Source organism: Sander lucioperca, chromosome 16 (assembly GCF_008315115.2).
Source record: "Sander lucioperca isolate FBNREF2018 chromosome 16, SLUC_FBN_1.2, whole genome shotgun sequence".
Classification (NCBI taxonomy): domain Eukaryota; kingdom Metazoa; phylum Chordata; class Actinopteri; order Perciformes; family Percidae; genus Sander; species Sander lucioperca.
In genome coordinates, this window is record NC_050188.1 from 10,787,456 (window position 1) to 10,813,431 (window position 25,976).

The 25,976-nt window shown below is 31.9% G+C and overlaps 1 protein-coding gene across 3 annotated transcripts in view; it reads right to left on the minus strand.

Moving 5' to 3' along the window:
* Positions 1-25,976, minus strand: part of col16a1 (collagen, type XVI, alpha 1) — a 129,786-nt gene that overhangs the window by 38,686 nt on the left and 65,124 nt on the right. The window lies entirely within an intron of this gene.

The following is a 25,976-nucleotide window of genomic DNA, read 5'->3' on the forward strand; positions in this document are numbered from 1 at the left end:
GTCGAAAAAAAGTCATAGTATAGCATGTCGAAAATTTTGAAACAAAAGTCATAGTATAGTATGTCGTAAAAAAGTCATAGTATAGTATATCAAAAAAAAGTCAGTATATGAAAGCAGCATGGTTGCCCAATGGTTAGCACTGTGGCCTCACAGTAAGAAGTTACAGGGTTTGAATCCACAAAATTTTGAAAAAAAAAAAAGTCACAGTATAGTATGTCGAAAAAAAAGTCACAGTATAGTATGTCGAAAAAAGTCATAGTATAGCATGTCGAAAAAAAGTCATAGTATAGCATGTCGAAAAAAAGTCACAGTATAGTATGTCGAAAAAAAGTCATAGTATAGTATGTCGACAAAAGTCATAGTATAGTATGTCGACAAAAGTCACAGTATAGTACATCTGAAAAGTCATAGTATTTTATGTTGAAAAAAGACATAGCATAGCATGATGGCATCGTGGCCCAATGGTTAGCATTGATGCCTCATAGTGAGAAGGTACAGGGTTTGAATCCACAAACTTTTGAAAAAAAAAAAGTCATAGTATAGTATGGGAATTTTATAGTATGGGAATTTTGAGAAAAAAAGTCATATTATAGTGTGTAGAAAATATTGAAAAAAAAGTCATAGGTGTCGAAAAATATTGAAAAAAAAGTCATAGTATGTCGAAAAAAAGTCATAGTATAGCATGTTGAAAAAAAGTCATAGCATGTTGAAAAAAGTCACAGTTTAGTATGTCGAAAAAAAGTCATAGTATAGTATGTCGACAAAACGTCATAGAATAGTATGTCGAAAAAAGTGAAAAAAAACTCATAGTATAGTATGGGAATTTTATAGTATGGGAATTTTGAGAAAAAAAGTCATAGTATAGTATGTCGAAAATTTTGAAAAAAAAAGTCATAGTATAGTATGTCAAAAAAACGTCATAGTATAGCATGTCGAAAAAAAGTCATAGCATGTTGAAAAAAGTCACAGTATAGTATGTCGAAAAAAAGTCATAGTATAGTATGTCAAAAAAGTCACAGTATAGTATATCAAAAAAGTCATAGTATAGTATGTCGACAAAAGTCACAGTATAGTACATCTGAAAAGGCAAGGCAAGGCAAGGCAAGGCAGCTTTATTTGTATAGCACATTTCAGCAACAGGGCAATTCAAAGTGCTTTACATGAAAACAGATTAAAAAATTTAAAACAGATAAAATACAAGAATAAAAGTTACAGTGCAGTATAAGAAATGAAACATTGAAGAGCAATTAAAACAGTTAAAAATATAAAAGCAGATAAAATAGGAATTTCTCTTTATATGCTTATATAGATTGTCATACAGTGTCAACAATGCAACTTCAGTATAAGAAATGAAGTTATTTAAAGAAAGGCAACATCAAATAGATAGGTCTTCAGCCTTGATTTAAAAGAACTGAGAGTTGCAGCAGACCTGCAGTTTTCTGGGAGTTTGTTCCAGATATGTGGAGCATAAAAACTAAATGCTGCTTCCCCCTGTTTAGTTCTGACTCTGGGGACAACAAGCAGACCTGTCCCAGACGACCTGAGAGGTCTGGGTGGTTCATAGTGTACTAGCAGATCAGAAATGTATTTAGGCCCTAAACCGTTTAGTGATTTATAAACCAGCAAAAGTATTTTGAAATCATTTCTTTGATGCACTGGAAGCCAGTGTAGAGACTTCAGTACTGGAGTGATGTGATCCACTTTCTTGGTCTTAGTGAGGACTCGAGCAGCAGCGTTCTGAATCAGCTGCAGCTGTCTGATTTTTTAGGGAGACCTGTAAAGACTCCGTTACAGTAGTCTAGTCTACTGAAGATAAAAGCATGGACAAGTTTTTCCAAGTCTTGCTGAGACATAAGTCCTTTAACCCTTGATATATTTTTAAGGTGGTAATAGGCTGACTTTGTAATTGTCTTAATGTGGCTGTTAAAATTCAGGTCTGAGTCCGTGACTACACCTAGATTTCTGGCTTTGTCTGTTGTTGTTAACATTATCGTTTGAAGCTGAGTGCTGACTTTTAATCGTTCCTCTTTTGCTCCAAAAACAACCACCTCAGTTTTTTCTTCATTTAATTTAAGAAAGTTCTGGCACATCCAGTCGTTAATTTGTTCAATGCACTTAGTCAGTTGTTGTATTGGACTATAGTCCCCTGGCGATAAGGTTATATAAATTTGTGTGTCATCCGCATAACTATGGTAACTTATTTTGTTGTTTTCCATAATTTGAGCCAGTGGAAGCATGTAGATGTTAAACAGGAGAGGCCCCAGAACTGAGCCTTGGGGAACTCCGCACGTCATATTTGTATGCTCAGATGTATAATTCCCTATAGACACAAAGTAGTCCCTATTCTTTAAATAAGACTCAAACCACTTTAGTACTGAGCCAGAAATGCCAACCCAGTTTTCCAATCGGTCTAGTAAAAGTCATAGTATTGTATTTTATGTTGAAAAAAGTCATAGCGTAGGAAGATGGCATCGTGGTCCAATGGTTAGCAGTGATGCGTCAAAGTGAGAAGGTACAGGGTTTGAATCCACAAAACTTGCAAAAAAAAAAAAAGTCATAGTATAGTATGTCGAAATAAAGTCAGTGTGTCGAAAAATGTGAAAAAAAACCTCATAATATAGTATGGGAATTTTGAGAACAAAGGTCATAGTATGTCGAAAAAAAGTCATAGTATGTCGACAAAAGTCACAGTGTACTATGTCGAAAAAGGTATAGTATGTCGAAAATATTGAAAAAAGCGTCATAGTATAGCATGTCGAAAAAAAGTCATAGCATGTTGAAAAAAGTCACAGTATAGTATGTCGAAAAAAAGTCATAATATAAAAGTAAAAAAGTCATAGTATAGTATGTCGAAAAAAGTCATAGTATAGCATGTCGAAAAAAAGTCATAGTATAGTATGTCGAAAATTTTGAAAAAAAAGTCATAGTATAGTATGTCGAAATAAAGTCATAGCATAGTATGTTGAAAAAAGTGAAAAAAAACCTCATAGTATAGTAAGGGAATTTTATAGTATGGGAATTTTGAGAACAGAGGTCATAGTATAGTATGTCGAAGATTTTGTCATAGTATAGTATGTCGAAAAAAAGTCATAGCATGTTGAAAAAAGTCACAGTATAGTATGTCGAAAAAAAGTCATAGTATAGTATGTCGACAAAAGTCACAGTATAGTATATCAAAAAAGTCATAGTATACAGTCGTGGCCAAAAGTTTTGAGAATTACATAAATATTGGAAATTGGAAAAGTTGCTGCTTAAGTTTTTATAATAGCAATTTGCATATACTCCAGAATGTTATGAACAGTGATCAGATGAATTGCATAGTCCTTCTTTGCCATGAAAATTCCACTGCATTTCATTGCTGTCATTAAAGGACCTGCTGAGATCATTTCAGTAATCGTGACCTGCAAAGAAACGCGTGCAGCCATCATTGCGTTGCATAAAAATGGCTTCACAGGCAAGGATATTGTGGTTACTAAGATTGCACCTAAATCAACAATTTATAGGATTATCAAGAACTTCAAGGAAAGAGGTTCAATTCTTGTTAAGAAGGCATCAGGGCGTCCAAGAAAGTCGTATAAAGTGCTTGTAATTATATTTCAGTATATCACAGAAACAACTGAAAAAAAGATCTAAAAGTAGTGTGTCATTCTCAAAACTTTTGGCCACGACTGTAGTATGTCGACAAAAGTCACAGTATAGTACATCTGAAAAGTCATAGTATTTTATGTTGAAAAAAGTCATAGCGTAGCAAGATGGCATCGTGGCCTAATGGTTATCACTGATGCCTCACAGTGAGAAGGTACTGGGTTTGAATCCACAACATTTTGAGTCATAGTATAGTATGTCGAAATAAAGTCATAGCATAGTATGTTGAAAAAAGTGAAAAAAAACTCATAGTATAGTATGGGAATTTTATAGTATGGGAATTTTGAGAACAGAGGTCATAGTATAGTATGTCGAAGATTTTGAAAAAAAAGTCATAGTATATAGTATGTCGAAAAAAGTCATAGTATAGCATGTCGAAAAAAAGTCATAGTATAGCATGTCGAAAATTTTGAAAAAAAAGCCATAGTATAGTATGTCGAAATAAAGTCATAGCATAGTATGTTGAAAAAAGTGAAAAAAAAACCTCATAGTATAGTAAGGGAATTTTATAGTATGGGAATTTTGAGAACAGAGGTCATAGTATAGTATGTCGAAGATTTTGTCATAGTATAGTATGTCGAAAAAAAGTCATAGCATGTTGAAAAAAGTCACAGTATAGTATGTCGAAAAAAAGTCATAGTATAGTATGTCGACAAAAGTCACAGTATAGTATATCAAAAAAGTCATAGTATACAGTCGTGGCCAAAAGTTTTGAGAATTACATAAATATTGGAAATTGGAAAAGTTGCTGCTTAAGTTTTTATAATAGCAATTTGCATATACTCCAGAATGTTATGAACAGTGATCAGATGAATTGCATAGTCCTTCTTTGCCATGAAAATTCCACTGCATTTCATTGCTGTCATTAAAGGACCTGCTGAGATCATTTCAGTAATCGTGACCTGCAAAGAAACGCGTGCAGCCATCATTGCGTTGCATAAAAATGGCTTCACAGGCAAGGATATTGTGGTTACTAAGATTGCACCTAAATCAACAATTTATAGGATTATCAAGAACTTCAAGGAAAGAGGTTCAATTCTTGTTAAGAAGGCATCAGGGCGTCCAAGAAAGTCGTATAAAGTGCTTGTAATTATATTTCAGTATATCACAGAAACAACTGAAAAAAAGATCTAAAAGTAGTGTGTCATTCTCAAAACTTTTGGCCACGACTGTAGTATGTCGACAAAAGTCACAGTATAGTACATCTGAAAAGTCATAGTATTTTATGTTGAAAAAAGTCATAGCGTAGCAAGATGGCATCGTGGCCTAATGGTTATCACTGATGCCTCACAGTGAGAAGGTACTGGGTTTGAATCCACAACATTTTGAAAAAAAAAAGTCATAGTATAGTATGTCGAAATAAAGTCATAGCATAGTATGTTGAAAAAAGTGAAAAAAAAACTCATAGTATAGTATGGGAATTTTATAGTATGGGAATTTTGAGAACAGAGGTCATAGTATAGTATGTCGAAGATTTTGAAAAAAAAGTCATAGTATATAGTATGTCGAAAAAAGTCATAGTATAGCATGTCGAAAAAAAGTCATAGTATAGCATGTCGAAAATTTTGAAAAAAAAGTCAGTATAGTATGTCGAAAAAAGTCATAGTATAGTATGTCAAAATAAAGTCATAGCATAGTATGTTGAAAAAAGTGAAAAAAACCTCATAGTATAGTATGGGAATTTTATAGTATGGGAATTTTGAGAACAAAGGTCATAGTATAGTATGTCGAAAATTTTGAAAAAAAAGTCATAGTATAGTATGTCGAAAAAAGTCATAGTATAGTATGTCGAAAAAAAGTCATAGTATAGTATGTCGAAAAAAGTGAAAAAAAACTCATAGTATAGTATGGGAATTTTATAGTATGGGAATTTTGAGAACAGAGGTCATAGTATAGTATGTCGAAGATTTTGAAAAAAAAGTCATAGTATATAGTATGTCGAAAAAAGTCATAGTATAGCATGTCGAAAAAAAGTCATAGTATAGCATGTCGAAAATTTTGAAAAAAAAGTCAGTATAGTATGTCGAAAAAAGTCATAGTATAGTATGTCAAAATAAAGTCATAGCATAGTATGTTGAAAAAAGTGAAAAAAACCTCATAGTATAGTATGGGAATTTTATAGTATGGGAATTTTGAGAACAAAGGTCATAGTATAGTATGTCGAAAATTTTGAAAAAAAAGTCATAGTATAGTATGTCGAAAAAAGTCATAGTATAGTATGTCGAAAAAAAGTCATAGTATAGTATGTCGAAAAAAGTGAAAAAAAACTCATAGTATAGTATGGGAATTTTATAGTATGGGAATTTTGAGAACAGAGGTCATAGTATAGTATGTCGAAGATTTTGAAAAAAAAGTCATAGTATATAGTATGTCGAAAAAAGTCATAGTATAGCATGTCGAAAAAAAGTCATAGTATAGCATGTCGAAAATTTTGAAAAAAAAGCCATAGTATAGTATGTCGAAATAAAGTCATAGCATAGTATGTTGAAAAAAGTGAAAAAAAACCTCATAGTATAGTAAGGGAATTTTATAGTATGGGAATTTTGAGAACAGAGGTCATAGTATAGTATGTCGAAGATTTTGTCATAGTATAGTATGTCGAAAAAAAGTCATAGCATGTTGAAAAAAGTCACAGTATAGTATGTCGAAAAAAAGTCATAGTATAGTATGTCGACAAAAGTCACAGTATAGTATATCAAAAAAGTCATAGTATACAGTCGTGGCCAAAAGTTTTGAGAATTACATAAATATTGGAAATTGGAAAAGTTGCTGCTTAAGTTTTTATAATAGCAATTTGCATATACTCCAGAATGTTATGAACAGTGATCAGATGAATTGCATAGTCCTTCTTTGCCATGAAAATTCCACTGCATTTCATTGCTGTCATTAAAGGACCTGCTGAGATCATTTCAGTAATCGTGACCTGCAAAGAAACGCGTGCAGCCATCATTGCGTTGCATAAAAATGGCTTCACAGGCAAGGATATTGTGGTTACTAAGATTGCACCTAAATCAACAATTTATAGGATTATCAAGAACTTCAAGGAAAGAGGTTCAATTCTTGTTAAGAAGGCATCAGGGCGTCCAAGAAAGTCGTATAAAGTGCTTCTAATTATATTTCAGTATATCACAGAAACAATTGAAAAAAAGATCTAAAAGTAGTGTGTCATTCTCAAAACTTTTGGCCACGACTGTAGTATGTCGACAAAAGTCACAGTATAGTACATCTGAAAAGTCATAGTATTTTATGTTGAAAAAAGTCATAGCGTAGCAAGATGGCATCGTGGCCTAATGGTTATCACTGATGCCTCACAGTGAGAAGGTACTGGGTTTGAATCCACAACATTTTGAAAAAAAAAAAAAAAGTCATAGTATAGTATGTCGAAATAAAGTCATAGCATAGTATGTTGAAAAAAGTGAAAAAAAACTCATAGTATAGTATGGGAATTTTATAGTATGGGAATTTTGAGAACAGAGGTCATAGTATAGTATGTCGAAGATTTTGAAAAAAAAGTCATAGTATATAGTATGTCGAAAAAAGTCATAGTATAGCATGTCGAAAAAAAGTCATAGTATAGCATGTCGAAAATTTTGAAAAAAAAGCCATAGTATAGTATGTCGAAATAAAGTCATAGCATAGTATGTTGAAAAAAGTGAAAAAAAACCTCATAGTATAGTAAGGGAATTTTATAGTATGGGAATTTTGAGAACAGAGGTCATAGTATAGTATGTCGAAGATTTTGTCATAGTATAGTATGTCGAAAAAAAGTCATAGCATGTTGAAAAAAGTCACAGTATAGTATGTCGAAAAAAAGTCATAGTATAGTATGTCGACAAAAGTCACAGTATAGTATATCAAAAAAGTCATAGTATACAGTCGTGGCCAAAAGTTTTGAGAATTACATAAATATTGGAAATTGGAAAAGTTGCTGCTTAAGTTTTTATAATAGCAATTTGCATATACTCCAGAATGTTATGAACAGTGATCAGATGAATTGCATAGTCCTTCTTTGCCATGAAAATTCCACTGCATTTCATTGCTGTCATTAAAGGACCTGCTGAGATCATTTCAGTAATCGTGACCTGCAAAGAAACGCGTGCAGCCATCATTGCGTTGCATAAAAATGGCTTCACAGGCAAGGATATTGTGGTTACTAAGATTGCACCTAAATCAACAATTTATAGGATTATCAAGAACTTCAAGGAAAGAGGTTCAATTCTTGTTAAGAAGGCATCAGGGCGTCCAAGAAAGTCGTATAAAGTGCTTGTAATTATATTTCAGTATATCACAGAAACAACTGAAAAAAAGATCTAAAAGTAGTGTGTCATTCTCAAAACTTTTGGCCACGACTGTAGTATGTCGACAAAAGTCACAGTATAGTACATCTGAAAAGTCATAGTATTTTATGTTGAAAAAAGTCATAGCGTAGCAAGATGGCATCGTGGCCTAATGGTTATCACTGATGCCTCACAGTGAGAAGGTACTGGGTTTGAATCCACAACATTTTGAAAAAAAAAAAGTCATAGTATAGTATGTCGAAAAAAGTCATAGTATAGCATGTCGAAAAAAAGTCATAGTATAGCATGTCGAAAATTTTGAAAAAAAAGTCAGTATAGTATGTCGAAAAAAGTCATAGTATAGTATGTCGAAATAAAGTCATAGCATAGTATGTTGAAAAAAGTGAAAAAAACCTCATAGTATAGTATGGGAATTTTATAGTATGGGAATTTTGAGAACAAAGGTCATAGTATAGTATGTCGAAAATTTTGAAAAAAAAGTCATAGTATGTATAGTATATAAGTATGTCGAAAAAAGTCATAGTATAGCATGTCGAAAAAAAGTCATAGTATAGCATGTCGAAAATTTTGAAAAAAAAGTCATAGTATAGTATGTCGAAAAAAGTCATAGTATAGTATGTCGAAAAAAAGTCATAGTATAGTATGTCGAAAAAATGTCATAGAATAGTATGTCGAAAAAAGTGAAAAAAAACGAATAGTATAGTATGGGAATTTTATAGTATGGGAATTTTGAGAACAAAGGTCATAGTATAGTATGTCGAAAATTTTGAAAAAAAAGTCATAGTATAGTATGTCGAAAAAACGTCATAGTATAGCATGTCGAAAAAAAGTCATAGCATGTTGAAAAAAGTCACAGTATATTATGTCGAAAAAAAGTCATAATATAAAAGTAAAAAAGTCATAGTATAGTATGTCGAAAAAAGTCATAGTATAGCATGTCGAAAAAAAGTCATAGTATAGTATGTCGAAAATTTTGAAAAAGAAGTCATAGTATAGTATGTCGAAAAAACGTCATAGAATAATATGTCAAAAAAAGTGAAAAAAAACTCATAGTATAGTATGGGAATTTTATAGTATGGGAATTTTGAGAACAAAGGTCATAGTATAGTATGTCGAAAATTTTGAAAAAAAAGTCATAGTGTAGTATGTCGAAAAAACTTCACAGTATAGTATGTCGAAAAAAAGTCATAGCATGTTGAAAAAAGTCACAGTATAGTATGTCGAAATAAAGTCATGGTATAGTATGTCGAAAAAAGTGAAAAAAAACTCATAGTATAGTATGGGAATTTTATAGTATGGGAATTTTGAGAACAGAGGTCATAGTATAGTATGTCGAAGATTTTGTCATAGTATAGCATGTCGAAAAAGTCATAGCATGTTGAAAAAAGTCACAGTATAGTATGTCGACAAAAGTCACAGTATAGTATATCAAAAAAGTCATAGTATACAGTCGTGGCCAAATGTTTTGAGAATTACATAAATATTGGAAATTGGAAAAGTTGCTGCTTAAGTCTTTATAATAGCAATTTGCATATACTCCAGAATGTTATGAACAGTGATCAGATGAATTGCATAGTCCTTCTTTGCCATGAAAATTCCACTGCATTTCATTGCTGTCATTAAAGGACCTGCTGAGATCATTTCAGTAATCGTGACCTGCAAAGAAACGCGTGCAGCCATCATTGCGTTGCATAAAAATGGCTTCACAGGCAAGGATATTGTGGCTACTAAGATTGCACCTAAATCAACAATTTATAGGATTATCAAGAACTTCAAGGAAAGAGGTTCAATTATTGTTAAGAAGGCATCAGGGCGTCCAAGAAAGTCGTATAAAGTGCTTGTAATTATATTTCAGTATATCACAGAAACTGAAAAAAAGATCTAAAAGTAGTGTGTCATTCTCAAAACTTTTGGCCACGACTGTAGTATGTCGACAAAAGTCACAGTATAGTACATCTGAAAAGTCATAGTATTTTATGTTGAAAAAAGTCATGACATAGCAAGATGGCATCGTGGCCCAATGGTTATCCCTGATTCCTCACAGTGAGAAGGTACTGGGTTTGAATCCACAACATTTTGAAAAAAAAAAAAGTCATAGTATAGTACGTCGAAATAAAGTCATAGCATAGTATGTTGAAAAAAGTGAAAAAAAACTCATAGTATAGTATGGGAATTTTATAGTATGGGAATTTTGAGAACAAAGGTCATAGTATAGTATGTCGAAAATTTTGAAAAAAAAGTCATAGTATAGTATGTCGAAAAAAGTCATAGTATAGTATGTCGAAATAAAGTCATAGCATAGTATGTTGAAAAAAGTGAAAAAAACCTCATAGTATAGTATGGGAATTTTATAGTATGGGAATTTTGAGAACAAAGGTCATAGTATAGTATGTCGAAAATTTTGAAAAAAAAGTCATAGTATAGTATGTCGAAAAAAGTGAAAAAAAACTCATAGTATAGTATGGGAATTTTGAGAACAAAGGTCATAGTATAGTATGTCGAAAATTTTGAAAAAAAAGTCATAGTATAGTATGTCGAAAAAAGTCATAGTATAGCATGTCGAAAAAAAGTCATAGTATATAGCATGTCGAAAATTTTGAAAAAAAAGTCATAGTATAGTATGTCGAAAAAAGTCATAGTATAGCATGTCGAAAAAAAGTCATAGTATAGCATGTCGAAAATTTTGAAAAAAAAGTCAGTATAGTATGTCGAAAAAAGTCATAGTATAGTATGTCGAAATAAAGTCATAGCATAGTATGTTGAAAAAAGTGAAAAAAACCTCATAGTATAGTATGGGAATTTTATAGTATGGGAATTTTGAGAACAAAGGTCATAGTATAGTATGTCGAAAATTTTGAAAAAAAAGTCATAGTATGTATAGTATATAAGTATGTCGAAAAAAGTCATAGTATAGCATGTCGAAAAAAAGTCATAGTATAGCATGTCGAAAATTTTGAAAAAAAAGTCATAGTATAGTATGTCGAAAAAAGTCATAGTATAGTATGTCGAAAAAAAGTCATAGTATAGTATGTCGAAAAAATGTCATAGAATAGTATGTCGAAAAAAGTGAAAAAAAACGAATAGTATAGTATGGGAATTTTATAGTATGGGAATTTTGAGAACAAAGGTCATAGTATAGTATGTCGAAAATTTTGAAAAAAAAGTCATAGTATAGTATGTCGAAAAAACGTCATAGTATAGCATGTCGAAAAAAAGTCATAGCATGTTGAAAAAAGTCACAGTATATTATGTCGAAAAAAAGTCATAATATAAAAGTAAAAAAGTCATAGTATAGTATGTCGAAAAAAGTCATAGTATAGCATGTCGAAAAAAAGTCATAGTATAGTATGTCGAAAATTTTGAAAAAGAAGTCATAGTATAGTATGTCGAAAAAACGTCATAGAATAATATGTCAAAAAAAGTGAAAAAAAACTCATAGTATAGTATGGGAATTTTATAGTATGGGAATTTTGAGAACAAAGGTCATAGTATAGTATGTCGAAAATTTTGAAAAAAAAGTCATAGTGTAGTATGTCGAAAAAACTTCACAGTATAGTATGTCGAAAAAAAGTCATAGCATGTTGAAAAAAGTCACAGTATAGTATGTCGAAATAAAGTCATGGTATAGTATGTCGAAAAAAGTGAAAAAAAACTCATAGTATAGTATGGGAATTTTATAGTATGGGAATTTTGAGAACAGAGGTCATAGTATAGTATGTCGAAGATTTTGTCATAGTATAGCATGTCGAAAAAAAGTCATAGCATGTTGAAAAAAGTCACAGTATAGTATGTCGAAAAAAAGTCATAGTATAGTATGTCGACAAAAGTCACAGTATAGTATATCAAAAAAGTCATAGTATACAGTCGTGGCCAAAAGTTTTGAGAATTACATAAATATTGGAAATTGGAAAAGTTGCTGCTTAAGTTTTTATAATAGCAATTTGCATATACTCCAGAATGTTATGAACAGTGATCAGATGAATTGCATAGTCCTTCTTTGCCATGAAAATTCCACTGCATTTCATTGCTGTCATTAAAGGACCTGCTGAGATCATTTCAGTAATCGTCTTGTTAACTCAGGTGAGAATGTTGACGAGCACAAGGCTGGAGATCATTATGTCAGGCTGATTGGGTTAGAATGGCAGACTTGACATGTTAAAAGGAGGGTGATGCTTGAAATCATTGTTCTTCCATTGTTAACCATGGTGACCTGCAAAGAAACGCGTGCAGCCATCATTGCGTTGCATAAAAATGGCTTCACAGGCAAGGATATTGTGGCTACTAAGATTGCACCTAAATCAACAATTTATAGGATTATCAAGAACTTCAAGGAAAGAGGTTCAATTCTTGTTAAGAAGGCATCAGGGCGTCCAAGAAAGTCGTATAAAGTGCTTGTAATTATATTTCAGTACATCACAGAAACAACTGAAAAAAAGATCTAAAAGTAGTGTGTCATTCTCAAAACTTTTGGCCACGACTGTAGTATGTCGACAAAAGTCACAGTACAGTACATCTGAAAAGTCATAGTATTTTATGTTGAAAAAAGTCATAGCGTAGCACGATGGCATCGTGGCCCAATGGTTATCACTGATGCCTCACAGTGAGAAGGTACAACATTTTGAAAAAAAAAAAAAAAGTCATAGTATAGTATGTCGAAATAAAGTCATAGCATAGTATGTTGAAAAAAGTGAAAAAAAACCTCATAGTATAGTATGGGAATTTTATAGTATGGGAATTTTGAGAACAAAGGTCATAGTATGGGAATTTTGAGAACAAAGGTCATAGTATAGTATGTCGAAAATTTTGAAAAAAAAGTCATAGTATAGTATGTCGAAAAAAGTCATAGTATAGCATGTCGAAAAAAAGTCATAGTATAGCATGTCGAAAAAAAGTCATAGTATAGTATGTCGAAAAAAAGTCATAGTATAGTATGTCGAAAAAACGTCATAGAATAGTATGTCGAAAAAAGTGAAAAAAACCTCATAGTATAGTATGGGAATTTTATAGTATGGGAATTTTGAGAACAAAGGTCATAGTATGTCGAAAATGTTGAAAAAAAAGTCATAGTATAGTATGTCCAAAAAACGTCATAGTATAGTATGTCGACAAAAGTCACAGTATAGTACATCTGAAAAGTCATAGTATTTTATGTTGAAAAAAGACATAGCGTAGCATGATGGCATCGTGGCCCAATGGTTGGCATTGATGCCTCATAGTGAGAAGGTACAGGGTTTGAATCCACAAAATTTTGAAAAAAAAAAAAAGTCATAGTATAGTATGTCGAAATAAAGTCATAGCATAGTATGTCGAAAAATGTGAAAAAAACCTCATAGTATGGGAATTTTATAGTATGGGAATTTTGAGAACAAAGGTCATAGTATAGTATGTCGAATATGTTGAAAAAAAAGTCATAGTATAGTATGTCCAAAAAACATCATAGTATAGCATGTCGAAAAAAAGTCACAGTATAGTATGTAAAACATTTTGAAAAAAAAGTCATAGTATAGTATGTCAAAAAAAGTCATAGTATAGTATGTCGAAAAAACGTCATAGTATAGCATGTCGAAAAAAAGTCACAGTATAGTATGTCGAAAAAAAGTCATAGTATAGTATGTCGACAAAAGTCACAGTATAGTATATCAAAAAAGTCATAGTATAGTATGTTGACAAAAGTCACAGTATAGTACATCTGAAAAGTCATAGTATTTTATGTTGAAAAAAGACATAGCATAGCATGATGGCATCGTGGCCCAATGGTTGGCATTGATGCCTCATAGTGAGAAGGTACAGGGTTTGAATCCACAAAATTTTGAAAAAAAAAAAAAAAGTCATAGTATAGTATGTCGAAATAAAGTCATATCATAGTATGTCGAAAAATGTGAAAAAAACCTCATAGTATGGGAATTTTATAGTATGGGAATTTTGAGAACAAAGGTATGTCGAAAATTTTGAAAAAAAAGTCATAGTATAGTATGTCGAAAAAAGTGAAAAAAAACTCATAGTATAGTATGGGAATTTTGAGAACAAAGGTCATAGTATAGTATGTCGAAAATTTTGAAAAAAAAGTCATAGTATAGTATGTCGAAAAAAGTCATAGTATAGCATGTCGAAAAAAAGTCATAGTATAGCATGTCGAAAATTTTGAAAAAAAAGTCATAGTATAGTATGTCGAAAAAAGTCATAGTATAGCATGTCGAAAAAAAGTCATAGTATAGCATGTCGAAAATTTTGAAAAAAAAGTCAGTATAGTATGTCGAAAAAAGTCATAGTATAGTATGTCGAAATAAAGTCATAGCATAGTATGTTGAAAAAAGTGAAAAAAACCTCATAGTATAGTATGGGAATTTTATAGTATGGGAATTTTGAGAACAAAGGTCATAGTATAGTATGTCGAAAATTTTGAAAAAAAAGTCATAGTATGTATAGTATATAAGTATGTCGAAAAAAGTCATAGTATAGCATGTCGAAAAAAAGTCATAGTATAGCATGTCGAAAATTTTGAAAAAAAAGTCATAGTATAGTATGTCGAAAAAAGTCATAGTATAGTATGTCGAAAAAAAGTCATAGTATAGTATGTCGAAAAAATGTCATAGAATAGTATGTCGAAAAAAGTGAAAAAAAACGAATAGTATAGTATGGGAATTTTATAGTATGGGAATTTTGAGAACAAAGGTCATAGTATAGTATGTCGAAAATTTTGAAAAAAAGTCATAGTATAGTATGTCGAAAAAACGTCATAGTATAGCATGTCGAAAAAAAGTCATAGCATGTTGAAAAAAGTCACAGTATATTATGTCGAAAAAAAGTCATAATATAAAAGTAAAAAAGTCATAGTATAGTATGTCGAAAAAAGTCATAGTATAGCATGTCGAAAAAAAGTCATAGTATAGTATGTCGAAAATTTTGAAAAAGAAGTCATAGTATAGTATGTCGAAAAAACGTCATAGAATAATATGTCAAAAAAAGTGAAAAAAAACTCATAGTATAGTATGGGAATTTTATAGTATGGGAATTTTGAGAACAAAGGTCATAGTATAGTATGTCGAAAATTTTGAAAAAAAAGTCATAGTGTAGTATGTCGAAAAAACTTCACAGTATAGTATGTCGAAAAAAAGTCATAGCATGTTGAAAAAAGTCACAGTATAGTATGTCGAAATAAAGTCATGGTATAGTATGTCGAAAAAAGTGAAAAAAAACTCATAGTATAGTATGGGAATTTTATAGTATGGGAATTTTGAGAACAGAGGTCATAGTATAGTATGTCGAAGATTTTGTCATAGTATAGCATGTCGAAAAAGTCATAGCATGTTGAAAAAAGTCACAGTATAGTATGTCGACAAATGTCACAGTATAGTATATCAAAAAAGTCATAGTATACAGTCGTGGCCAAATGTTTTGAGAATTACATAAATATTGGAAATTGGAAAAGTTGCTGCTTAAGTCTTTATAATAGCAATTTGCATATACTCCAGAATGTTATGAACAGTGATCAGATGAATTGCATAGTCCTTCTTTGCCATGAAAATTCCACTGCATTTCATTGCTGTCATTAAAGGACCTGCTGAGATCATTTCAGTAATCGTGACCTGCAAAGAAACGCGTGCAGCCATCATTGCGTTGCATAAAAATGGCTTCACAGGCAAGGATATTGTGGCTACTAAGATTGCACCTAAATCAACAATTTATAGGATTATCAAGAACTTCAAGGAAAGAGGTTCAATTATTGTTAAGAAGGCATCAGGGCGTCCAAGAAAGTCGTATAAAGTGCTTGTAATTATATTTCAGTATATCACAGAAACTGAAAAAAAGATCTAAAAGTAGTGTGTCATTCTCAAAACTTTTGGCCACGACTGTAGTATGTCGACAAAAGTCACAGTATAGTACATCTGAAAAGTCATAGTATTTTATGTTGAAAAAAGTCATAACATAGCAAGATGGCATCGTGGCCCAATGGTTATCCCTGATTCCTCACAGTGAGAAGGTACTGGGTTTGAATCCACAACATTTTGAAAAAAAAAAAAGTCATAGTATAGTACGTCGAAATAAAGTCATAGCATAGTATGTTGAAAAAAGTGAAAAAAAAACTCATAGTATAGTATGGGAATTTTATAGTATGGGAATTTTGAGAACAAAGGTCATAGTATAGTATGTCGAAAATTTTGAAAAAAAAGTCATAGTATAGTATGTCGAAAAAAGTCATAGTATAGTATGTCGAAATAAAGTCATAGCATAGTATGTTGAAAACAGTGAAAAAAACCTCATAGTATAGTATGGGAATTTTATAGTATGGGAATTTTGAGAACAAAGGTCATAGTATAGTATGGGAATTTTGAGAACAAAGGTCATAGTATAGTATGTCGAAAATTTTGAAAAAAAAGTCATAGTATAGTATGTCGAAAAAAGTCATAGTATAGCATGTCGAAAAAAAGTCATAGTATAGCATGTCGAAAAAAAGTCATAGTATAGTATGTCGAAAAAAAGTCATAGTATAGTATGTCGAAAAAACGTCATAGAATAGTATGTCGAAAACAGTGAAAAAAACCTCATAGTATAGTATGGGAATTTTATAGTATGGGAATTTTGAGAACAAAGGTCATAGTATAGTATGGGAATTTTGAGAACAAAGGTCATAGTATAGTATGTCGAAAATTTTGAGAACAAAGGTCATAGTATAGCATGTCGAAAAAAGTCATAGTATAGCATGTCGAAAAAAAGTCATAGTATAGCATGTCGAAAATTTTGAAAAAAAAGTCATAGTATAGTATGTCGAAAAAAGTCATAGTATAGCATGTCGAAAAAAAGTCATAGTATAGCATGTCAAAATAAAGTCATAGCATAGTATGTTGAAAAAAGTGAAAAAAACCTCATAGTATAGTATGGGAATTTTATAGTATGGGAATTTTGAGAACAAAGGTCATAGTATAGTATGTCGAAAATTTTGAAAAAAAAGTCATAGTATAGTATGTCGAAAAAAAGTCATAGTATAGTATGTTGAAAAAACGTCATAGAATAGTATGTCGAAAAAAGTGAAAAAAACTCATAGTATAGTATGGGAATTTTATAGTATGGGAATTTTGAGAACAAAGGTCATATATAGTATGTCGAAAATTTTGAAAAAAAGTCATAGTATAGTATGTCGAAAAAAGTCATAGTATAGCATGTTGAAAAAAAGTCATAGTATAGCATGTCGAAAATTTTGAAAAAAAAGTCATAGTATAGTATGTCGAAAAAAGTCATAGTATAGTATGTCGAAAAAAAGTCATAGTATAGTATGTCGAAAAAATGTCATAGAATAGTATGTCGAAAAAAGTGAAAAAAAACGAATAGTATAGTATGCTAATTTTATAGTATGGGAATTTTGAGAACAAAGGTCATAGTATAGTATGTCGAAAATTTTGAAAAAAAAGTCATAGTATAGTATGTCGAAAAAACGTCATAGTATAGCATGTCGAAAAAAAGTCATAGCATGTTGAAAAAAGTCACAGTATAGTATGTCGAAAAAAAGTCATAATATAAAAGTAAAAAAGTCATAGTATAGTATGTCGAAAAAAGTCATAGTATAGCATGTCGAAAAAAAGTCATAGTATAGTATGTCGAAAATTTTGAAAAAAAAGTCATAGTATAGTATGTCGAAATAAAGTCATAGCATAGTATGTTGAAAAAAGTGAAAAAAAACCTCATAGTATAGTAAGGGAATTTTATAGTATGGGAATTTTGAGAACAGAGGTCATAGTATAGTATGTCGAAGATTTTGTCATAGTATAGTATGTCGAAAAAAAGTCATAGCATGTTGAAAAAAGTCACAGTATAGTATGTCGAAAAAAAGTCATAGTATAGTATGTCGACAAAAGTCACAGTATAGTATATCAAAAAAGTCATAGTATACAGTCGTGGCCAAAAGTTTTGAGAATTACATAAATATTGGAAATTGGAAAAGTTGCTGCTTAAGTTTTTATAATAGCAATTTGCATATACTCCAGAATGTTATGAACAGTGATCAGATGAATTGCATAGTCCTTCTTTGCCATGAAAATTCCACTGCATTTCATTGCTGTCATTAAAGGACCTGCTGAGATCATTTCAGTAATCGTCTTGTTAACTCAGGTGAGAATGTTGACGAGCACAAGGCTGGAGATCATTATGTCAGGCTGATTGGGTTAGAATGGCAGACTTGACATGTTAAAAGGAGGGTGATGCTTGAAATCATTGTTCTTCCATTGTTAACCATGGTGACCTGCAAAGAAACGCGTGCAGCCATCATTGCGTTGCATAAAAATGGCTTCACAGGCAAGGATATTGTGGCTACTAAGATTGCACCTAAATCAACAATTTATAGGATTATCAAGAACTTCAAGGAAAGAGGTTCAATTCTTGTTAAGAAGGCATCAGGGCGTCCAAGAAAGTCGTATAAAGTGCTTGTAATTATATTTCAGTACATCACAGAAACAACTGAAAAAAAGATCTAAAAGTAGTGTGTCATTCTCAAAACTTTTGGCCACGACTGTAGTATGTCGACAAAAGTCACAGTACAGTACATCTGAAAAGTCATAGTATTTTATGTTGAAAAAAGTCATAGCGTAGCACGATGGCATCGTGGCCCAATGGTTATCACTGATGCCTCACAGTGAGAAGGTACAACATTTTGAAAAAAAAAAAAAAAGTCATAGTATAGTATGTCGAAATAAAGTCATAGCATAGTATGTTGAAAAAAGTGAAAAAAAACCTCATAGTATAGTATGGGAATTTTATAGTATGGGAATTTTGAGAACAAAGGTCATAGTATAGTATGTCGAAAAGTTTGAAAAAAAAGTCATAGTATAGTATGTCGAAAAAAGTCATAGTATAGCATGTCGAAAAAAAGTCATAGTATAGCATGTCGAAAAAAAGTCATAGTATAGTATGTCGAAAAAAAGTCATAGAATAGTATGTCGAAAAAAGTGAAAAAAACCTCATAGTATAGTATGGGAATTTTATAGTATGGGAATTTTGAGAACAAAGGTCATAGTATGTCGAAAATGTTGAAAAAAAAGTCATAGTATAGTATGTCCAAAAAACGTCATAGTATAGTATGTCGACAAAAGTCACAGTATAGTACATCTGAAAAGTCATAGTATTTTATGTTGAAAAAAGACATAGCGTAGCATGATGGCATCGTGGCCCAATGGTTGGCATTGATGCCTCATAGTGAGAAGGTACAGGGTTTGAATCCACAAAATTTTGAAAAAAAAAAAAAGTCATAGTATAGTATGTCGAAATAAAGTCATAGCATAGTATGTCGAAAAATGTGAAAAAAACCTCATAGTATGGGAATTTTATAGTATGGGAATTTTGAGAACAAAGGTCATAGTATAGTATGTCGAAAATGTTGAAAAAAAAGTCATAGTATAGTATGTCCAAAAAACATCATAGTATAGCATGTCGAAAAAAAGTCACAGTATAGTATGTAAAACATTTTGAAAAAAAAGTCATAGTATAGTATGTCAAAAAAAGTCATAGTATAGTATGTCGAAAAAACGTCATAGTATAGCATGTCGAAAAAAAGTCACAGTATAGTATGTCGAAAAAAAGTCATAGTATAGTATGTCGACAAAAGTCACAGTATAGTATATCAAAAAAGTCATAGTATAGTATGTTGACAAAAGTCACAGTATAGTACATCTGAAAAGTCATAGTATTTTATGTTGAAAAAAGACATAGCATAGCATGATGGCATCGTGGCCCAATGGTTGGCATTGATGCCTCATAGTGAGAAGGTACAGGGTTTGAATCCACAAAATTTTGAAAAAAAAAAAAAAGTCATAGTATAGTATGTCGAAATAAAGTCATATCATAGTATGTCGAAAAATGTGAAAAAAACCTCATAGTATGGGAATTTTATAGTATGGGAATTTTGAGAACAAAGGTATGTCGAAAATTTTGAAAAAAAAGTCATAGTATAGTATGTCGAAAAAAAGTCATGGTATAGCATGTCGAAAAAAAGTCATAGTATAGCATGTCGAAAATTTTGAAACAAAAGTCATAGTATAGTATGTCGTAAAAAAGTCATAGTATAGTATATCAAAAAAAAGTCAGTATATGAAAGCAGCATGGTTGCCCAATGGTTAGCACTGTGGCCTCACAGTAAGAAGTTACAGGGTTTGAATCCACAAAATTTTGAAAAAAAAAAAAGTCATAGTATAGTATGTCGAAAAAAAAGTCACAGTATAGTATGTCGAAAAAAGTCATAGTATAGCATGTCGAAAAAAAGTCATAGTATAGCATGTCGAAAAAAAGTCACAGTATAGTATGTCGAAAAAAAGTCATAGTATAGTATGTCGACAAAAGTCATAGTATAGTATGTCGACAAAAGTCACAGTATAGTACATCTGAAAAGTCATAGTATTTTATGTTGAAAAAAGACATAGCATAGCATGATGGCATCGTGGCCCAATGGTTAGCATTGATGCCTCATAGTGAGAAGGTACAGGGTTTGAATCCACAAACTTTTGAAAAAAAAAAGTCATAGTATAGTATGTCGAAATAAAGTCATAGCATAGTATGTCGAAAAATGTGAAAAAAACCTCATAGTATGGGAATTTTATAGTATGGGAATTTTGAGAACAAAGGTATGTCGAAAATTTTGAAAAAAAAGTCACAGTATAGTATGTCGAAAAAACGTCATAGAATAGTATGTCGAAAAAAGTGAAAAAAAAACTCATAGTATAGTATGGGAATTTTATAGTATGGGAATTTTGAGAAAAAAAGTCATAGTATAGTGTGTAGAAAATATTGAAAAAAAAGTCATAGTATGTCGAAAAATATTGAAAAAAAAGTCATAGTATGTCGAAAAAAAGTCATAGTATAGCATGTTGAAAAAAAGTCATAGCATGTTGAAAAAAGTCACAGTTTAGTATGTCGAAAAAAAGTCATAGTATAGTATGTCAACAAAACGTCATAGAATAGTATGTCGAAAAAAGTGAAAAAAAACTCATAGTATAGTATGGGAATTTTATAGTATGGGAATTTTGAGAAAAAAAGTCATAGTATAGTATGTCGAAAATTTTGAAAAAAAAAGTCATAGTATAGTATGTCGAAAAAACGTCATAGTATAGTATGTCAAAAAAGTCACAGTATAGTATATCAAAAAAGTCATAGTATAGTATGTCGACAAAAGTCACAGTATAGTACATCTGAAAAGGCAAGGCAAGGCAAGGCAAGGCAGCTTTATTTGTATAGCACATTTCAGCAACAGGGCAATTCAAAGTGCTTTACATGAAAACAGATTAAAAAATTCAAAACAGATAAAATACAAGAATAAAAGTTACAGTGCAGTATAAGAAATGAAACATTGAAGAGCAATTAAAACAGTTAAAAATATAAAAGCAGATAAAATAGGAATTTCTCTTTATATGCTCATATAGATTGTCATACAGTGTCAACAATGCAACTTCAGTATAAGAAATGAAGTTATTTAAAGAAAGGCAACATCAAATAGATAGGTCTTCAGCCTTGATTTAAAAGAACTGAGAGTTGCAGCAGACCTGCAGTTTTCTGGGAGTTTGTTCCAGATATGTGGAGCATAAAAACTAAATGCTGCTTCCCCCTGTTTAGTTCTGACTCTGGGGACAACAAGCAGACCTGTCCCAGACGACCTGAGAGGTCTGGGTGGTTCATAGTGTACTAGCAGATCAGAAATGTATTTAGGCCCTAAACCGTTTAGTGATTTATAAACCAGCAAAAGTATTTTGAAATCATTTCTTTGATGCACTGGAAGCCAGTGTAGAGACTTCAGTACTGGAGTGATGTGATCCACTTTCTTGGTCTTAGTGAGGACTCGAGCAGCAGCGTTCTGAATCAGCTGCAGCTGTCTGATTTTTTAGGGAGACCTGTAAAGACTCCGTTACAGTAGTCTAGTCTACTGAAGATAAAAGCATGGACAAGTTTTTCCAAGTCTTGCTGAGACATAAGTCCTTTAACCCTTGATATATTTTTAAGGTGGTAATAGGCTGACTTTGTAATTGTCTTAATGTGGCTGTTAAAATTCAGGTCTGAGTCCGTGACTACACCAAGATTTCTGGCTTTGTCTGTTGTTGTTAACATTATCGTTTGAAGCTGAGTGCTGACTTTTAATCGTTCCTCTTTTGCTCCAAAAACAACCACCTCAGTTTTTTCTTCATTTAATTTAAGAAAGTTCTGGCACATCCAGTCGTTAATTTGTTCAATGCACTTAGTCAGTTGTTGTATTGGACTATAGTCCCCTGGCGATAAGGTTATATAAATTTGTGTGTCATCCGCATAACTATGGTAACTTATTTTGTTGTTTTCCATAATTTGAGCCAGTGGAAGCATGTAGATGTTAAACAGGAGAGGCCCCAGAACTGAGCCTTGGGGAACTCCGCACGTCATATTTGTATGCTCAGATGTATAATTCCCTATAGACACAAAGTAGTCCCTATTCTTTAAATAAGACTCAAACCACTTTAGTACTGAGCCAGAAATGCCAACCCAGTTTTCCAATCGGTCTAGTAAAAGTCATAGTATTGTATTTTATGTTGAAAAAAGTCATAGCGTAGGAAGATGGCATCGTGGTCCAATGGTTAGCAGTGATGCGTCAAAGTGAGAAGGTACAGGGTTTGAATCCACAAAATTTTGAAAAAAAAAAAAAAAGTCATAGTATAGTATGTCGAAATAAAGTCAGTGTGTCGAAAAATGTGAAAAAAAACCTCATAATATAGTATGGGAATTTTGAGAACAAAGGTCATAGTATGTCGAAAAAAAGTCATAGTATGTCGACAAAAGTCACAGTGTACTATGTCGAAAAAGGTATAGTATGTCGAAAATATTGAAAAAAAATTCATAGTATAGTATGTCGAAAAAACGTCATAGCATGTCGAATAAAGTACAGTGTACTATGTCGAAAAAGTCATAGTATAGTATGTCGACAAAAGTCACAGTATAGTATGTCTAAAAAGTCACAGTATTTTATATTGAAAAAAGTCACAAAAACATCACATCTTAGCAAAGCAGCACTGTTGCCCAATGGTTAGCACTGCTGCCTCACAGCAACAAGGTACAGGGTTTGAATCCACAAAATCATAGTATAGTATGTGAAAATTTTTGAAAAGAAAGTCATAGTATATTATGTCGAAAAAAAGTCATAGTCTAGTATGTCGAAAAAACGTCATAATATAGTATGTCGAAAAAAAGTCATAGTATATGAAAGCAGCACGGTACAGGGTTTGAATCCACAAAATCTTGAAAAAAAAGTCATAGTATAGTACGTCGAAATAAAGTCATAGTATAGTATGTCGAAAAAAATGAAAAAAAACTCAGTATAGTATGGGAATTTTATAGTATGGGAATTTTGGGAAAAAAAGTCATAGTATAGTATGTCGAAAAAAAGTCATAGTATAGCATGTCGAAAAAAAGTCATAGTATAGTATGTCGAAAAAAGTTATAGTATAGCATGTCGAAAATTTTGAAACAAAAGTCATAGAAGGCAGAAAGCAGCATGGTTTCCCAATGGTTAGCACTGCTGCCTCACAGTATGAAGGTACAATTTTGAAAAGAAAGTCATAGTATAGTATGTCGAAAAAAAGTCATAGTATAGTATGTCAAAAAAAAGTCATAGTATAGTATGTCGAAAAAACGTCATAGTATAGTATGTCGAAAAAAAGTCATAGTATAGCATGTTGAAAAATGTCACAGTATAGTATGTCGAAAAAAAGTCATAGTATAGTATGTCGACAAAAGTCACAGTATAGCATGTCAAAAAAGTCATAGTATGTTATGTTGAAAAAAGTCACAAAAAAGTCATAGCATAGTATGTCGAAAAAACGTCATAGTATAGTATGTCAAAAAAAAAGTCATAGTATAGCATGTCGAAAAAAGTTATAGTATAGCATGTCGAAAAAACTTCATAGTATAGCATGTCGAAAAAACGTCATAGTATAGTATGTCGAAAAAAAGTCATAGTATAGTATGTCGAAAAAACGTCATAGTATAGCATGTCGAAAAAAAGCCATATTATAGTATGTCACACACACACACACACACACACACACACACACACTCCTAAATCTTACTAAGCTAAAAGGAACAGAAAGCGGGGGCATTTCCCTGTATTCAGAGGGTCTGTGGAGGTACCGGATGGATGATGTTCGGTTTGACGACACACACGTACATGTACACACACACGCACATGCACATGCGCACGCGCGCACACACACACACACACCCACACACACACACAAACACACACATATGTGTAAAAAAGCCATAGTATAGTATGTCGAAAAAAAGTCATAGTATAGCATGTCGAAAAAAGTCATAGTATAGCATATCGAAAAAAAGTCATAGTATAGCATGTGGAAAAAAAGTCACAGTATAGCATGTCGAAAAAAGTCATAGTATAGCATGTCGAAAAAACTTCATAGTATAGCATGTCGAAAAAAAGTCATAGTATAGCATGTCGAAAAAACTTCATAGTATAGCATGTCGAAAAAACTTCATAGTATAGTATGTCGAAAAAACGTCATAGTATAGTATGTTGAAAAAACGTCATAGTACAGCATGTCGAAAAAAAGCCATAGTATAGTATGTCACACACACACACACACACACACACACACACACACACACACAGGCCTAAGTCTTACTCAGCTAAAAGGAACAGAAAGCGGGGGCATTTCCCTGTATTCAGAGGGTCTGTGGAGGATGATGTTCGGTTTGACGACACACAAACACACACACGTACATGCACGCGCGCACACACACACACACACACACACACACACACACACACACACACACACACACAAACACACACACACGTGTAAAAAAGCCATAGTATAGTATGTTGAAAAAAGTCATAGTATAGTATGTCAAAAAAAGTGAAAAAATGTCATAGTACAGTATGTCGAAAAAAAAGTGAAAAAAACTCATAGTATGATGAAAAAAGTGATAAAAAAGTCATAGTATAGTATGTCGAAAAAAGTGATAAAAAAAGTCAAAGTATAGCATGTCAAAAAAAAGCCATAGTATAGTATGTCTCACACACACACACACACACACACACACACACACACACACACACACACACACACACAGGCCTAAGTCTCACTAAGCTAAAAGGAACAGAAAGCGGGGGCATTTCCCTGTATTCAGAGGGTCTGCGGAGGTACCAGATGGATGATGCTCGGTTTGACGACACACAAACACACACACACACACACACAAACAAACACACACACACACGTGGAAAAAAGCCATAGTATAGTATGTCGAAAAAAGTGAAAAAAACAGTATAGTATGTCAAAAATAGTGAAAAAATGTCATAGTACAGTATGTCGAAAAAAGTAAAAAAAAAACATAGTATAGTATGTCAAAAATAGTGAAAAAAAATGTCATAGTATAGTATGTCGAAAAAAGTCATAGTATAGTATGTCAAAAAAAGTGAAAAAATGTCATAATACAGTATGTCAAAAAAAAGTGAAAAAAACTCATAGTATGATGAAAAAAGTGATAAAAAAGCCATAGTATAGTATGTCTAAAAAAGTGAAAAAAGCCATCATATAGGATGTCAAAAAAAGCCATAGTATAGTATGTCGAAAAAAGTGATAAAAAAGTCATAGTATAGTATGTCGAAAAAAGTAATAAAAAAGTCATAGTATAGTATTGCAAAAAAAGTGAAAAAGTCATAGTTTAGTATGTCAAAAAAAGTGAAAAAGACCATAGTATAGTATGTTGAAAAAAAGTGGAAAAAAAGCCATAGTATAGTATGTTGAAAAAAAGTGATAAAATAGCCATAGTATAGTATGTCGAAAAAATTGTATTTCTTCTTATATTTCTTGTAGAACTGACTCTAAGAGCAATGCTGTAATTCAAATCTACTTGTATGGCCCTGTACCTGTCCAAATGGCAATAAACATCTATTCTATTCTATTAAAAATGTCATATACGTACGTATGCGATGATAACTGAGATGCATGTGCAGATTATTATCAATCACAGCAGAAGAAGCAGGGCCTTTCAGACAGATTTTGGCTATGTCTA